General features: G+C 37.9%; 1 long non-coding RNA gene across 1 annotated transcript; it reads left to right on the top strand.

Moving 5' to 3' along the window:
• The first annotated feature begins 3,002 nt into the window (after positions 1-3,002).
• On the top strand, positions 3,003-14,958 carry LOC137170987 (uncharacterized). The gene is made up of 2 exons (XR_010924697.1): positions 3,003-3,588; positions 10,337-14,958. It is a non-coding gene; the product is annotated as an uncharacterized lncRNA (long non-coding RNA).
• Positions 14,959-16,194: the final 1,236 nt, after the last annotated feature.

Raw genomic sequence — 16,194 nt, 5'->3', positions numbered from 1 at the left:
GTATATTCTCTTTTGTTATCAGTCTCTGCATATATTGAGAATATTGCTACAAGGAAGGCAATTAAATGGATTCCTCAGGCTGTCATGGCGAACCATTGAGGTCTTTATTATTCAAGGAGGAACAACCCAATCTATACTAATGGACGTGCATGCTAAGTCATAGGTTACTTCTAGTTCCACGACATGTTGGATTACTAAACTCTCCCTCTTGTTTCATGTGGATCATCAATGCAAACACTCACTCTAATCCACTCACTGCTTCAATCATGCAACACATCAGCGCAAACTGAAGATATGAACATACATGTACTCTATATGAATGTGTATATAAATGCACAATAGTATATACATACATTTTGCAACATGATCATGTTGTTTAGAACTTTTATTTCTATGATATGTGGTTATTTCTTTGGTGGACCTGTATTATAATATATAAAATGTTTTGGACCTAATGTTTCCATTTAATTACTAATCGTTGACTTACCTAGAAACTTGGACCATATGTTAACTTCACCTACAGTCGTTTTATTTATTATTAACCTCTTCCACCCCCCGAGGACGCCAGCATCTGTGGGTGAAATTACTGTCTTTCAGAGGCAGTAGCGGGCTCATATCTGAATGAAAATGGGTTCTATGGTTACCCACGAGTCTTCCCTTCACAGACATGCCCACTTTATTCTAATCCCATACAGTTTTGGGCAAAAGCCATACAGTTTTTTGCATGCAGTATAAATGTGTTATTTTTTTGTATGAAATTTGCTATATAAATAAAGTTGTATTATTATATCTTATGTTGTTTGTATTGTTAAACTGAAGTTAATGAACTGTATGTACAGTTTATCTTTACAAGCAGAGCAGTCATATTTCAGCAGTAATTGTGCCTTGAGTTGTGGATTTATAAAGGGGTGAATTTATATTAGAATAAATATAACACAAATATCTGTATTTATTATCTTTGTCAACTTTAAAGTCAACTAGAATCTACATCAGTCAGTAAAAGAAAAAAATTACAATTCTTATCACTTTCTGTCATTCATATTAACATATGTGACTGCACGCTGTCTGCACCCTGACAATCTGTCAGAGTAATTACACTTTGTGTTGCTGTTTCTCTATACTTTTGAACCATTTATGGAGGGTTGCATTTGCATTAGATTGTGAGGGTCTCTTTTTCCCTTGTTTTTGCTTATTTCTTGTCCAGGTGTAGCAGTTGAAGCAATAGCAGCAGAGGGTGCCAAGGAAGACTTCCCTATGGATGGACCCCTTGATTTGCCAGTTGAAGGCAGTGAGGATGACTAGAGGTTACCTGATGAGGGCCTTCCAGCTGTTCTGTCCTTTTCGATGACATTATCCATAATGTTAGTTAAATGACCCCTCCACTAGTGGCGCTCTTGAGAGCTCTCAAGATAGTTTCCTTCTTTCTTGCTCACCAACAACATTTGGAAGTGTTTGGAAGACTTAAAAATAAAAAAAAATCAGTAATTTTCACAATGTTTTTCAGATCCTTAATGGATAGACGTAGGTATAAGTTTTAAATGCAAATATTTATAGCATTTGGGTTGATACTGAATGTCATAGAGAATATCATCTGTTATCTGCTCCACATACTGATCAAAAGGTTTTACTCAAGCTTTGGCAGCATTGTTGACAATGTGAACCATATCCCCATGAATGTCCAAATGGTTTGGGTTTTTCCATTTAATCAATGCCTCCACACCATTTTGTCGGCCCCTCATGACATTACAATTATCCATCATTGCACCAATCACTGTGTTCCATTCCAATACTGCCTCATCAAGCACTGCCTCAATGCCATCAAACAGATTGGAGGCCGTAGCCTGATTTTTCACGAATGCCCTGAGATGTTCTGTTGTGACTTTCCCTAATTCCTCAATGCAGAAATCTAACTAAAAGGTTCATGTTTTTGTCATTGGCATTGTTCAACCCTTCATCAATGTTGAGGGATTAAAAAGTTTCTCAATTTTCCAACTCTTTTAAACTTTTAGCCACAACATGAGTCATGTTTTAAGTACATGTCTACCTTGACAAAGTGACTCTAGACAGTACATTCTTGGACTCTGACATTCTCTTGGCGTACTCCACCAAATGTGGTGCCAAAGAAAAAGGGAGACAATGCTCAGTGGCAAAGGCAGCAGTGATAGGATGGGCACCAGGCAGAGTTTGTGTGTGTTGCTGTTGGTTGACCATCTCTCTGTGTGTTCATTATGCCTAGTAAATACCTTGTTACCATTCTGTGCATATGCAATTCTTATTACAAAGCTTACACCAGGCCATGTCTACCAGGGATGTCTACCTTTGCTAACCACATATTATATCTCTGCCCTTGGGAATCTGTCTCTTCTTGCTACTGACACCTCTACTTGTACATTAGCCCATGTTCTAGGTCACCTGTGGCAGCATTCTTCTGCAGATATAGCATACCTTGAACGAAAAAACAAACAAAAAAACAAATCAAAACAAAAAATCCTATTCTATTGCTTTTTCATAATTTGACAGAGAAATAGGGATGTGTATTGTTAGGATTTTATTGATACAACTACTCTTATCGATACTCTTATCGGTTCTTTTTCATTACTAAATAAATGCTTTTTAAAAATATATTATTTTAAAAAGAAGTATAGAACAGGATTAGAATTTATGTATGTTTTAAATATAACTAAACATTGTTTCGAGAGCAGCAACAGTAATGTTTACAACAGCAAAGTCACTATATGAATGTGGCAAGGCTAAAAATACCATACATTGTAAAAAAGTTGATGTTAAGATAAAGTTAAGGTTAAAAGAGACATCATACATATGGTTAAAAAAAAGCTATTTCCTAAAAGATTAAAAGGCTCAGTAGAATAAATAAGTTTAAAAATATGCAGATATATAGTTATAAATATTTTGTTTTATTTTGAAGAGCTCATGGTAGTAAAAGGAAGTAGCATTCCAAAGTAAGTTTAATACTGGTCATTCATTGGTTGAAGTGGGTTAGATCACACAGGTGTGTAGCGAGAGAGAGAGAGGGAAAGTAGTGTGTGAGTGAAATCGTGTCACTTGATGGACTGAAGAGCGTCGCATGCGCAGTGTTTACAAACAAATGTGTAGCTGGTGTCTGAGATTATCTACCCGACAGTCTTTGCCAGGATACTCATGCTTCATAGTTTCTGCTAGCAGCAGGAGATACTTCTACTCGAAGTTTGTTGTACAGTTGTTCACGTTTGTTTATTAGCTCATTGGCCGAACGTGTGTTTGTTAGCATTCATTAGCAAAGTGAATGGACTCATAGTCACTATAACTAACACACGAGTGATTTATTAGCATCCATTAGCACAGTGAATGGATTTATAGCCGCTGTGTAGCTAACCCAGCTAACGCTATAGGCTTTAGTTCATTGTTTTCGACGTGGAAACCCTGAGGATTTAATGGACAGTGCTATGAGCTACTAAGTCAACGCTCAGAGAGACTTTTCACTACATGGGCCGGACCCGCCATTTTTGGACTTCAGCGTGTATCCTGTTCCTTCCCGGAGATCGAGAGGCTGGTATAAACTGCTGATTGGAGTCAGACTTCATGACCAAGGTACCACATTTTGATTTGTTGCTCTTTTGATTGAAGCGGTTAAATAGTTTTGGGCCTCTCCGTTCCCAAGCGTCGAATCAGGCCTGCAACGGGGGTTTTATTTTATTTTATTTTAATGCTTGCCAGTTTGTGTGTGGCGTGTGTGCTTGGTGATTGTGGGCCTACAAATTTTGATATAAATTTATATCAGCGGTCATCTAAATTTCACTTTTAGTGTATTGGTTTACATTTGAAAAGAGTTATTGCTGTAACTCAAGTTATTCAAAGAGACTAAATATTATTTCATTGTTTATTTGGGAAATTTTGCAAAAGTAAATAACAGAAGTTTATGATTTCTAAAACAAATTCCAGTGTGATGTTTGGTTATTTCTTTCACTAGAGGTAGGCTATTTAACAATGAATAAAGGGACCCAAGACAAATAAAACAGTGTATATAAACAAAAGAGAAACAGGAACACATCTAAGTATTATTTATTGAATATTAAATTAGTTGATTTTAAGAACTCGGGGCCCTTCCCTGTTTAGACTAGGGATAGGTGGGCCACATAAACTCAACAGTATCTCACTGGAATCAAAACTAAAATGTCAACAAAATAAATAATATTCCTGACATCAAAATACTGAGTGAAGTTTAGAGAGAATGAAGAACACAGTCAGAATCAGTCATTCACTCTGTCCTCTGTACTCCTCCGTCTGCTGCTGATGTGATTCACTGCTCGTAGGTTACCACTGACAGAGAGAGGAGGGGCTGCTTTATCTCAGCCAGCATCCAAATTTACAAGAATTTGCCAAATTTTAAAATACATGGCAAACTAAGCTGAACAGTTAGGCTAGACAGCTTTTGTTTTAGCTTGTTTGTAACAATTCGCTATTAGCCTAACTAGCATGCTGTGCCTCTGTAACACATAACGGCGGTAGATGAGAGACTGCAGACAGAGCAGGTTAAAATATCGCTTTTCTACATGATTATGCTTGTTGAACAGGTGTATTGGCTTTTTACTTGCACTTACAGTAACAAGCGTAGTTTTAGTCAACTTGAAGTTATCTTCACTTCACCTGTGCTCTAATGTTCGCTGACTTCACTCCGTGTGTGTGTGTGTGTGTGTGTGTGTGTGTATGAACTCAGCCCCGACACAGAGAGCAAAGGAGAGGCTGCATGATAATAAATTACACCAAAACATTAAAAAGTTCCACTAAAAGAATCAGTTATATCGGAGCTTATCAACTCTACGGCCTTTAATAATTTATCCCCGGGGCCATTTAATACCAGGTTTCAGTCCCCATCCATACAGAGAAATAAGTGCACATTAATAAAATTGCCATACCTTTAGTTATTTTGGATAAAAAAGACATATTAATTGATGCAACCATGGGAAGCTGGAACAAGCGTTGATGTCTGAAACAACTAGTGTCTCTTGCTGTTTAATCATATACAAAGCGAAAAACTGGTGCAAAGTCAACTGAAACTGATCAATTGCAAGTTGTATAGCAACACACATAATGGTGACCTCCATGAGGATCTAATTCTTTGCTGAACTTTGGTTTTTAATTTGGAGCAAATAATATGAGTAAAATCTTTTTTTGCATTAGCAGTAAAAATAAATGGCCTATGACGGAACAAATAATTCACTTAGGACAGAAATCTGTCTGTAGACGGAGGACTTGCACCCCTGGGGTTACTTGAAATTGGGGGATTTTGACCACACTTTTATTCTTACTCTTATGGAAAGATTCTTAAAGATTGATTGAGAATATTTAGCACAATCAACACATTTCTTACTAAATCTTAATTAAAATCCAAATTAAAATGACAAATTATATAGTTATTGTTAAGAATAATTATGTTCTCAAGTTTTTCTTTGTGTGATTCTGGAAAGTCACCCATATATTCATTGCTTTATTTAGCGGCTGTATTTCCCTTATTCAAACTTGTGTGGATCCATTCCATCCACAGTATGTGCCTATTTTTGCTGTCTCTGCATCACTGTATAGGAAATAGTTAACAGGCAAAAACTGTTCAACTTTTCCATTAACCTCTACAGGAGAAGTATATGAAATGACACTGAAAATGCATATACTATAGCAGTCTCTGGACATAACATTGGATACACAATGATTTATTTTCTTACCAGAATCCATAGTAACAGGCCACCCTCATCAACAAGTGAAACACAGATTCCAAGAATATGGTCTTGGTTTATGATAATGAAGGAGCATATTTATACATATCATGATTAGTTACAGCATCAGTGAAAATGCACACTGACTCCAGGATGTACTACTATACTACTAGTACTACTCCTATGTACTGCTATACTCCAGGATGTACTACTATTATTTTTTTTTAAATTTACACATATATAGTAAGTGTCAAAAGATAGAAATAGAACACTTTTACATAGGGCAAAAACTGTCCATTGAGCCTTCTATTCATCAATTTATCGTTCCATAAAGGTATCTAGAGTGTATGGTCTGTCTTTCTGCCTTCCCAATATGCAATAAAATTTTAAGGGAAAAATACAGTGAATACAAACTCACTCATCCCACCCACGACAAGCGGGCCAAAAATACACTGCAGTTGGGTCCCTGTTCAAATCCTACAGATGAGCAGAGCGAGGTGATAACATGCAGTCATGCTTTCATATTTACTGTACCCTTTCTTGTTTATACACATTTAATAGGCATTTTGAGTGAGGCTCCACTCTATTACTACTAATGAGCAACTTCTTGTTGCTTCAAGAACAGCAGTGATAATTAACAGTGACCTTGACCATCTTAAATTTAACCCCTTTATTTTTTATTTCAAGCTCCTTTGATGAAGGTATGAGGGTTGGTCCAGTGCAACTTACAAAGATAGGTTATGTAACGCTATAAAAGGTTTCAAAACATCACATTCAATATATTGATATATATAGAACATCATGGAGGTCCTGTCACAGTTTAGTCATAAGGGTCTCATCACCAATCAATGGTAGACACCACAGGTGAAAGTACAGCAAGTACAGCCTTAAAATCCATGAAATAGATTTTTTACTTCTTTCGTTGGATGTAATATATGTTGAAACAAGAGGTTGGGGCAGGACATAACACATTGAGCGATGTGACATCAATTGTAAACTAACTGAATGTCACTCAGTGAAAGATGTGGTGTTTAATATGGTTTGGTAGAAGGGAAGGATTATTTAAAAATACTAAGAGTTTACACCTAGTTGCTCTGTGAGGTTGTACCTAGACAAAGCAATGCTAAGTGCTAAATGCTAATGTCAGCATGCCAACATTGTGACAATGACAATGTTTACATGGAGATGTTTAGCAGGTATAATGTTTACCATGTGCACCACTTTAGTGTTGCGTGTTAGCATGCTAACATTTGCTAATTAGCGCTAAACACAAAGTACAACTGAGGCTGATGGAAATGTCATTAGTTTTACAGGTATTTGGTCGAGGTACTAGACAAATTAAAGCTTTGCCCTAATGATGGCCCTAGGGAGATTGTCAAAGTAGTTACAGTTTAGCCCGAGGGGCATGTGAATGTCTGAACCAAATGTTATGGTAATCCATCCAGTAGCTGCTGAGATATTGCATTAAAAAACAAAAATTTCAACCTCATAGTGGTGCAAGAGGATAAATCAGCAGATCACCAAAGTCATTAGGATTCATCCTCTGGGAAACCTGACTGTCTGTACTTCATTTTATCATGATCCATTCACTAGTTGCTGAGAAATTTCAGTCTAAACCACAGTGGTGGACCGACCATCAGGCCGTCCTTGTCTTCTCTAGCGCTAATGCCTCTAGCGTGGCCTAAAACAAGCCATGCAAATTATGGGAGTTTCTTGGGAGAAACAACAAATTTGGAGTATTGGCAGGTATGCCTAAAACCCATGTTTTGAGAATCAAACACTCACCCCTTATAGCCAAACTATAATGCTGCGAACCAAATATGTCCTTGTCCTTGTGTGTGTGTGTGTGTGTGTGTGTGTGTGTGTGTGGTCTGTCATAGCCTACTTTTGCGGACAAATTTCAGACTTAAGACCAGGTAATTGTCCAACTGGGGACAAAAGCCGTGTCCCCAATTGGGAAAAAGCTGATTTTTGGGTCAGTGGTTAAGGTTAGGGTTAGATTAAAGTTAGGGTTAGGCAAGTAGTGGTTATGGTTAGGGTTAGGGTAAGTCTCCAGCAAATGAATGTACGTCTATGTAATGTCCCCAAAAGTGGCCATGATCTGATATGTGTGTGTGTGTGTGTGTCTCTCTCTGTGTGAGGCGGGCAGTGTGACAGCTTGGACAGTTGAGGGGTCAATGTCTGACCTTGAAATCCGTCTCTTTAGACAAGATAAGAGGGTGTATGGGAGCCTCAGACAGGAGAAGCACATGGTCTGGCTTATCCACAGCTCTGTGATGTCTGCTATTAAATGACCAGTTCGCCAGGATTTTTGTCCTCGGCTACATCAGCCCTTAGCCTGGGTTTAATCATCACAGTTATCTCTGGCAGGTAGCTGAATATTTCCCCTTTGTGATCATAGCAGCATTGTGAAGAAATAAACCTATCAGCAGGCAACATCTTTTGATTGCTGAAGTTTGGTTGGATGCATATGCACAATGTTGCATGTCTCTGTTAACCACACTGAAGTTTTTGTGTCTTACATGGTTGGAGTATGACAGGGTGGCTTAAGGCAGAAGCGATGGTGTTGCAAGCTGATAATTATTCCAGCCTCTTTTCTGGTTTTTGTCAACCGGAGAAACAAGCAAAAATAAAAGACTTGCCTTTCAGTTCCGAAAAAAAAAGATGAATTAGATGCAATTTAAAATGAGGGAAATTATACCCTTTGGGTTGAAAGATTTAATAAATGTGGACAGAAACGTCTGAGTGTTTTGAGTTTTTTTTTTCTCCTCCCATGGGGGGCTTGAATTTACAGAGTAATTAGTTGAGTAGAATACACCCTCTAATTTACCCCCAGCCCATCCTGCTCTCCTCTGCAGCAAAGTTTACATTTGGTAATGAATTAAGAGCCTTGCGCTATTAAAAGGGGGTTTTGCTGACATCTCTATAAGCTTAAGATAAGCTGGGCCTAAATCAAGAAAAATGCAGACCAAGCACATTGCAGTCCAAGGAAATCTTAGCGAGAAGAGCTTTCAGCGGAAGATAACTGTAGGTATATTTGCCTTTGCATTACCCATAAAACATCCAGGTTTGTATTAATTTGAAAATGCTTTTTGAGGGAGTCCTATAAAATTAGAAGCATAGAATCCTTTTATGTTGCTGCTTCACATAATGTGAAGGATTTTAAATGCTTTCAGTTATTTAGTTGTAAAATGATATTTTATGACTAACTAGTTTAAGCAGATTACAGAGCATTTTAGCTCAAAATCCTCCATTATAAGCATTTCCAGTGCAGTTTCAGATCGTGGACCAATCTGCAGCCATATAGTGCACTCATGTATTATATGACTAGAGTCTGTTTCTGCCACTTTCTTTCTTGGTACTTTACGACTATGCTGCAATACTGTATGTATATATATATATATATATATATGGAGATGGAAGCTCTCAACAACAACGCAGGAGGAATGAAATTTTGTCTCCTTTTGTGGAAAGTTTACAATTTTTTGCTCTCCAGTCTTGGTCCCTGGCGGTATCCTTCATTTCACACATACCACATGTACTGTATATATTGAACCAACAGTGCTGTACTACATGTCTTTTTACTCAGGGGGGATGCCTTACCATTACTTTAGGTCCTGGGGCTACAGGCATTTTGCATGTTCACATCGATGTATTGATGTAAATCACGTTTTTACAAAGAGTGTCAACACAGCAAGATGATGCAGTCCTCATCACATCTGCCCCTGCATCACAGGTACTCTCCTGTTTTTGTTTTTTTTTCTGTTGCTTTGTTTTCTGTTTTTGATTTTGTTTTGTTTTTTTTAAGCTTATGTCTCATGAGGCCCATGGTTCTTGGTTGGAGGCTCAGGGCTTGAGTCCCAGTAAGTGTGTAGAATTTTGTGGCATCTAGTGGAAAAGACTTGGCAGAAATGGAATTTAATATTCATAAGTATGTTTTAATTAGTGTATAATCACCTGAAAATAAGAATCGTTGTGTTCTCGTTACCTTAGAATGAGCCCTTTATATCTACATAGAGAGCTCTTCCACAGAGCCCAACATGTTGCACTGCCATGTTTCTACAGTAGCCCAGAACAAACAAACCAAACAGTAGCTCTAGAAAGGGCCTTTTGCGATTTTTGCGACTTTCGTGGCCACTGTAGGTTCTCCTACATGGAAGATGAGGAGGAGGGGGAGGGGTATTCAGTTAGTTGTAGTCTGCAACCTCACCACTAGATGGCACTAAATCCTACACACTGGTCCTTTAAGGCACCATTGCGTCTACTGCAGAGAGGCAAGCTGACTTCTGACAGCTGGCCAACCTTTTCTGTCAACTATAGTTTTCTGTCTGCATCACATCACTAAGCTGTGAGGAATGCAGCATATACACTTATGTCACACAGCGGAAGCAATGCTTTTATTTGTTTCCTTATATATTTTTATGTTTTGCTCTGGCTGTTTTATATTGAATGATTTTATATATTGTGTTTTAAATTCCTTCCACTGCTGTGCTTGGTTTTATTTGCATGCTTTTAGTTTGAAATGTAATTGTTGCTTAATGTTTTTTTAATGCATGTTTAACTGCCTGACGCTGGGCATGTATTACCATTAAATACCTGCATCTGGTTGAGCTCTTACCTTTTAATAGACATTGCTTTTTACCAGTTGGACATGAGGGTGCAGCCATAGGAATCAACGGTGCGGCAGGGAGCAGAGACCAGACCTTCAGAATACGGAAAGAAGACTGAGGCTGGCAACACAGAGGAAGGCACGACCAAGGAAGACAAAGCAGGGAACCACAAAGGGCCAGAGAGAACTGCGAGACAAGCCACCACACAAGCCTAAAGTGCAGCAGCCCGTGTCCGTTTGGCGTGAATACTGGGCCAGTAGCCTGTCATTACCGCCCAGGAGAACCAAGAGTATCACCATTGTTTTGTGGCAGACAGCGGGAGGGCTGGCTGTGGGGCCGGGCAAGGGGTGGCAAATCTGAGCTGGTGTATCTGCAGGATACTGGCGGTTGTTGTCTGTTTCTCCAGGATGAGTGGAGCACCAGAGAGAGGGCAGCGGCGGCCGCAGGATACAGGGAGCCAAGAACTGTGTGGGAGACTTTTAAGATTGTTTATTTATGGGACATTTTAGGACCCTTAGACATTTTATAGTTGCTTTTTACTTAACATTTCTTTATGGTAATATTACCTGGGTTTTAGTATTTTTGAACAGATTGTATTTTTACTTTTAAAGTTTTGCAATAAATTATTCTTTTACTCACCTTTTAGTGCCCGGCTCCTTGGTTGCCCAATGTTGCACTCTACCTTTTCTAAAGGACCCTTAAAATCCACTTCCCCTTCCCCTTTACACATTCTCCACATATAGCAGACTGCTTTGGAAAAGTGTTCATCAAAACAAATCAGCTCAAGATGAATGTGAATTCACTCGACTGTAGGGGTCAATAATGTTAATTATGTTGAAAACAAGCAGTAATAAGAGTGTTATCTTAAGACTGAATCTACACCATAGCTAAAACAGCTGGTGGTGAGGACTTGTGGCCATTTCCTGGAAGGTCACAAGGTTTCATTCACACAGCAATCAATCTGTCTATAGATCCTTGTTAAAGTGTCCTTGAGTAAGACACTAATAAGTGCTTTGCTGCCTCTGGCTAAGTTGGTGTATTTCAGAGAAAAATGTAATTTATCCCTAATGGTTGTATAATGTGTAGGGTGATAGAGTATGTGGAGTCTGTTCTTCATACACACAGCTATAGTGTGTCCCAAGCAGAGGTCTTCACGGGTCCACTTAGTTCTGAGGAACCGAGACCCGACCCAGGACATGAGTTGGGCCAGATCCAAATTCTGCTCAGTCTAATTGGGTCAGGTAGGGTCTTATTTTACTGCCATTGGTCTCTGGTCTGTATGTCAATATGTTCAGTACCTGAATTGATCCAAATGGGCCCGACTGTATATGGTATCATGTGGTACGTTGCAATCACAGCAGGAGAAAATGGTGTGTTTTGAGGAGATAGGGAGAATGTAAACTGTAAAATGAAGAGAAAAATGGAGGTCTTCTTTGTTGACATGAGGAACAAATTCAAGGAAAAGGAGTACAAAGAGGTAATACTGTTTTTGCCATGAAATCAATGTTCTTTTCCGCTTTGTGCCAATCAGACATGGTACAAGACGTATGCCAGTGGACATCAATGAAACTGAAACTGGAATGCCACTGCCAATTCATCTTAAGAAACAGAAAGCAAAATGGTGACCTTGGAGGGGATGTCTTCCTGCAGCTATGTCACAACAATTTGCAGTGTTTTTTAAATTTTTTGCAGCTTTGAGTACCTTCTAAATTCCCTTTGCACACCGTATTGAGGGACAAGAGTGTCCATCAAGGGCACACTCTAAAATCCTGCAAATTTAGCATTGCTAGTAATGCTGTTGAGCATGTACATACTCAAAGCCCCAGTATGTAGTAAGGAATTTATAGTGTATGTCTTTCTAATAGGTCCTCACTTCAAAAGCAACCAATATGACTGTTTAAAATGTATGTTTTTGGATCTGCTTTGTCTTTTTGAAATTATAAATTATAAGCTTTTCATGAAATTAAATTCCATTTTTCATACCAGTATGCAGCAGAAAATCAGATTGTGGTTAATTATCTTTGACCAACCTATGTATTGAAACAACAGGAATTTGTTTAGTCGTGCTGTTAACAGATACATCAGTTGCTCAGTAGCTTAGACAAGTGTATGCTGTTGTGCTAAACTGCACTTACTGTTACCATGGTAACCACGGGTGTCGACAAATCAACCTGGCCTGAAATTTTCCACACTGGGACATAAACCAGTCTCTAATTGAAACGTTACAGGGTTTGTACAGCCTGACTTGCTTCATCCTTAAATAAAGGTTAATTTAGACTGAATTGTTCAAAACTGAGCAAATTTGAGAGCGGTACTGTTTGCAGTCTATTTTTATTCACCACAGCCATCATGCCAACTGTACTGTTGCGAGCTGGTAGCTAGCTAAGAACGTATGCACCAACTGTGTTTGGAGTGTTCTTGTCTGCTTGTAAGACACTTAAGACTTGGACAGATCCCAAAACCTTCAAGGAACTAAAGTTTTCATTGTTACTCTGTATATGGATGTTTAAATAGGCAACTGTTATATGCTATATCAGCTTAAAAGGTGAAACTTTGTTGATTTTGTGTTTATGACTTGTTTCCGCTGTCCCAAGCAGCCAAAAAAACAAACAAACAAATAGCAGTTATTGCAGGTAAAGGTATAATGCAAATGAACTCGCTATTGCTGAAGGACACAGCTACTGAATGTCACCAAGGAAGACTTGAGACATTTAATTTATTTACTGTATTAACAAGCGGCAGGAAGGCTTTACTGTCGTTCAAGTGGCTGAAAACCAACCGGTTTCAGCAGCACTGACCCATCTGTGGAGGGGCAAGTGATAAAAGGATTTCCAGAGCTCAACAGAGGATCACATCATCCTTAGACAGTTCTGATAAGGTTTCATGCTCAAGTGCAGCTCTTTCATGTCACTGATGCAACACAGTGAGGACCTCAGTTTACTCACCAGGTGAAAGCTGAAACCGTTTTCCTCTAGTAATTCCAGATGTTCTGTGTGAGAGCAGATTAATACAAAATATATGCCATGTTCAGTACCATCTGTAAGAACGCTGTTATTTTGGTTATGAAGATGTATAATATTTTAATATTAAAATCATTATTTAGTTTTAACAATTTTATAAAGAAGAATTTTTCAGTTCACTGTGCAAAATTGTATTATATTAACTGTGACAGAGTACTGCAAATACAAACTGATAGCTTATAGATGAATATGCAATGCACTGCCAACATCAGTGCAAAATATAGACAGTATAAACAGTATAAGCCTATTTCCCTCACTCTGCAGGAAATAACTCATTATTAACACGTGTGAATCATGAGGTGTTAAAGAAGCAGTTAACCGTAAAAGGTTTTGCAGCTCATTTTCTAGTCAGTTTTGAAAGAAGTGTGGATTATGAAAACAGCTTGAGATTGGCTTGACTATCATATTTGTGATGTCATTATAACTATTGACATGTGCACCATGATGAAGGAGGGAGATTTTCTGTGTGTGTCTGTGTATTTTACGTACATATTATTCAGTATAATCCCAACAAGCACCGTTGAACATGTGGAGATTTGTAGTTTAAATGATGTCTAGGGCACATAACTGTCAACTTCAACATCATTTCATCTACTGCATCTTCAAATGTGGTTAGGATCTGTTTCATATTGAAATACAGTCATTATAGTCATTAAGACAATGGTTATATATAACCTAGATATCTAGATTCAGGTTTACCTAGACATTTTTTGTGCTGAAAATAACCACAGCTCTGTGACGTTGGAATGTAATGAAATTTAGACTTCTATGTCGTACTGTGTAGTTCAGTGTACCATTGTGCTGATACACAGTATGTGCTGTATCTTTATGTTTATCAAGCAAAATATTACATACAAGATAAACTCATGTTATTTACACATTTAGAAGATATGTCTACAAAACTAACAGTAGCTATTTACATTAGATAGAACATACTGTTTATCTACTGTTACAATTTATTCATAAGATTAAGACTTTAAAGATTATGAGGAAACAAGTTTGCAGTTTTTATATCAGTACAGTGCAGCACAATCCCGTAATAGAGTGTGGTGTTTATCAGCCAACAGTGTAGATTGCGTGTGCTGTAAATTTCTCTGTTGAATCAGCTCCTGAAAAAGCTCAAGGCGCACTTGCTGTCATCCTCCTCAAGATCTATAACCTCAGTGCTTCCCTCCTGTTGCTTTTGTGAGAGTGGCTCATTCATGTTTCAGCCGCTCTTCTGATTGGTTGACCAAACTTGGCATCTCTTCTCAACTCACATAACCAACATGTTATGTGAGCCCAGTGTTACGTGAGCTGGAGAGCTGTGAGCAAGTGTAAGAATGTAGCTGACGGCTGTTGAAAATGTCACTGGATTTGTTGCTTGGCTCTTGTTTGATGTTTAGTCACAAAAGGGAGTCTGAAAAGCCGCCAAATCTGGTGAAGTTGCTAAGGTGGCAACAGTGAGTAAGCAGTAGATTAAGGAAATCTGAGCACTGTTGGGATATAGTTATGTTGGTTTATGGTCCTATGTGTGTAATATTCCTAATACTACCTACTTGTGTGTATCATTCTATTACTGTTGGGGTGAAAAGGTCAAATTATCATTTTACAAGTGAATAAAGGACAGTGCTTAAATTATATTTTTCTTTTTCTCCTTCAATCATTTACAACTTCATGACAAATGCATTTTGATATTGTTATATGATTTTGTATATCCATTTCATTGTCATCATGCACATGCACATCTTATCTATAACACACTTTCTCCTGAAAAAAATAAACAAAAATTATTTTGCGTTTGCTGAATATGTTTTGTATGAACTGCTGCCATCTGGATCATGATTTGATGAACATGTCAACAAAATGTTTCTATTGAAAGTATATGGAAAGCACTATCAATATTTCATTTATTTCCCTTTAGAAATCCACTTGTGGCAACTAAAGGATTATAAAAGGGTATTCATGTTTATGTTTATGAAACATCAAGCAAAAATAAAAAATCAAAGCAGCTGCTGGCAGAAAATGTATTGACTGAGAGTGTGTTTTCAGCCCATCCTCATCATAATGAAGGAACATGTCACCCAGTGCAACAGTGTGGCTCTTTTATGTTTTTTTTGGATTATGTTTATTTAGACTTTGGACCACAGTAGTTTTCTGTGTTACTGAATCACAATCTGTGTGAGGCCGCTACTTGAGTCCATCAAATCTGTCTGTGTATGACCAACATCACTCAAGAACTAAGGGTAAGACTTAAGATTCACTTTCCTCCTTTATGATGGTTACCAATGACCACCACTTCTTTAAATAACAGATTAGTCTTATGGAACTTTAACATCTAATCAACCAAATTGTTGCTTGTGAATATGGCTACCTGGTGCGATTTCTAGGCCTTTTCTGCACTCTGAGTGCTTTCTTTGCTTCTTTTATCCCAGCGGTGCTGACAGGCCTATCATTAAAGTGATTTTTTTTTGCATTGCTAAAAGGCAACTGTTTTTGTATTTATAACGGTCAATACAGTGCAAGGTTTGACAAACTACACTGCTTACTGCAGACTGGATCAAAAAGAATTGAAAAGCGAGGATTCCTAATTACTGCCTTTACAGTGGGGAAAAAAAAAAATCTGTTTTTGTTTTGTTTCTTTCCTACCTCAGGTTATATATTTTGATATATAAATTCCACTTATTATATTTTTGTTTTGCACTCATTTAAACTATTTCCCTTTCTTACATTTCCAGAAATACATTTCCATAGACATGTAATCATAAACAGTCCAAGATTGTTCACACCTTATTTGTTTGTCCTTTGTTTGCATCATTATTTCCCATTAATGCACAGATGGATGCATTAAAATTAAATTAGCATGCCCTCAGATAG

The sequence above is a fragment of the Thunnus thynnus genome, chromosome 19 (assembly GCF_963924715.1).
Source record: "Thunnus thynnus chromosome 19, fThuThy2.1, whole genome shotgun sequence".
In the NCBI taxonomy this organism is placed as follows: domain Eukaryota; kingdom Metazoa; phylum Chordata; class Actinopteri; order Scombriformes; family Scombridae; genus Thunnus; species Thunnus thynnus.
Note: the sequence above shows the minus strand (reverse complement) of the source record. Positions and strands in the feature narration are given on the sequence as shown.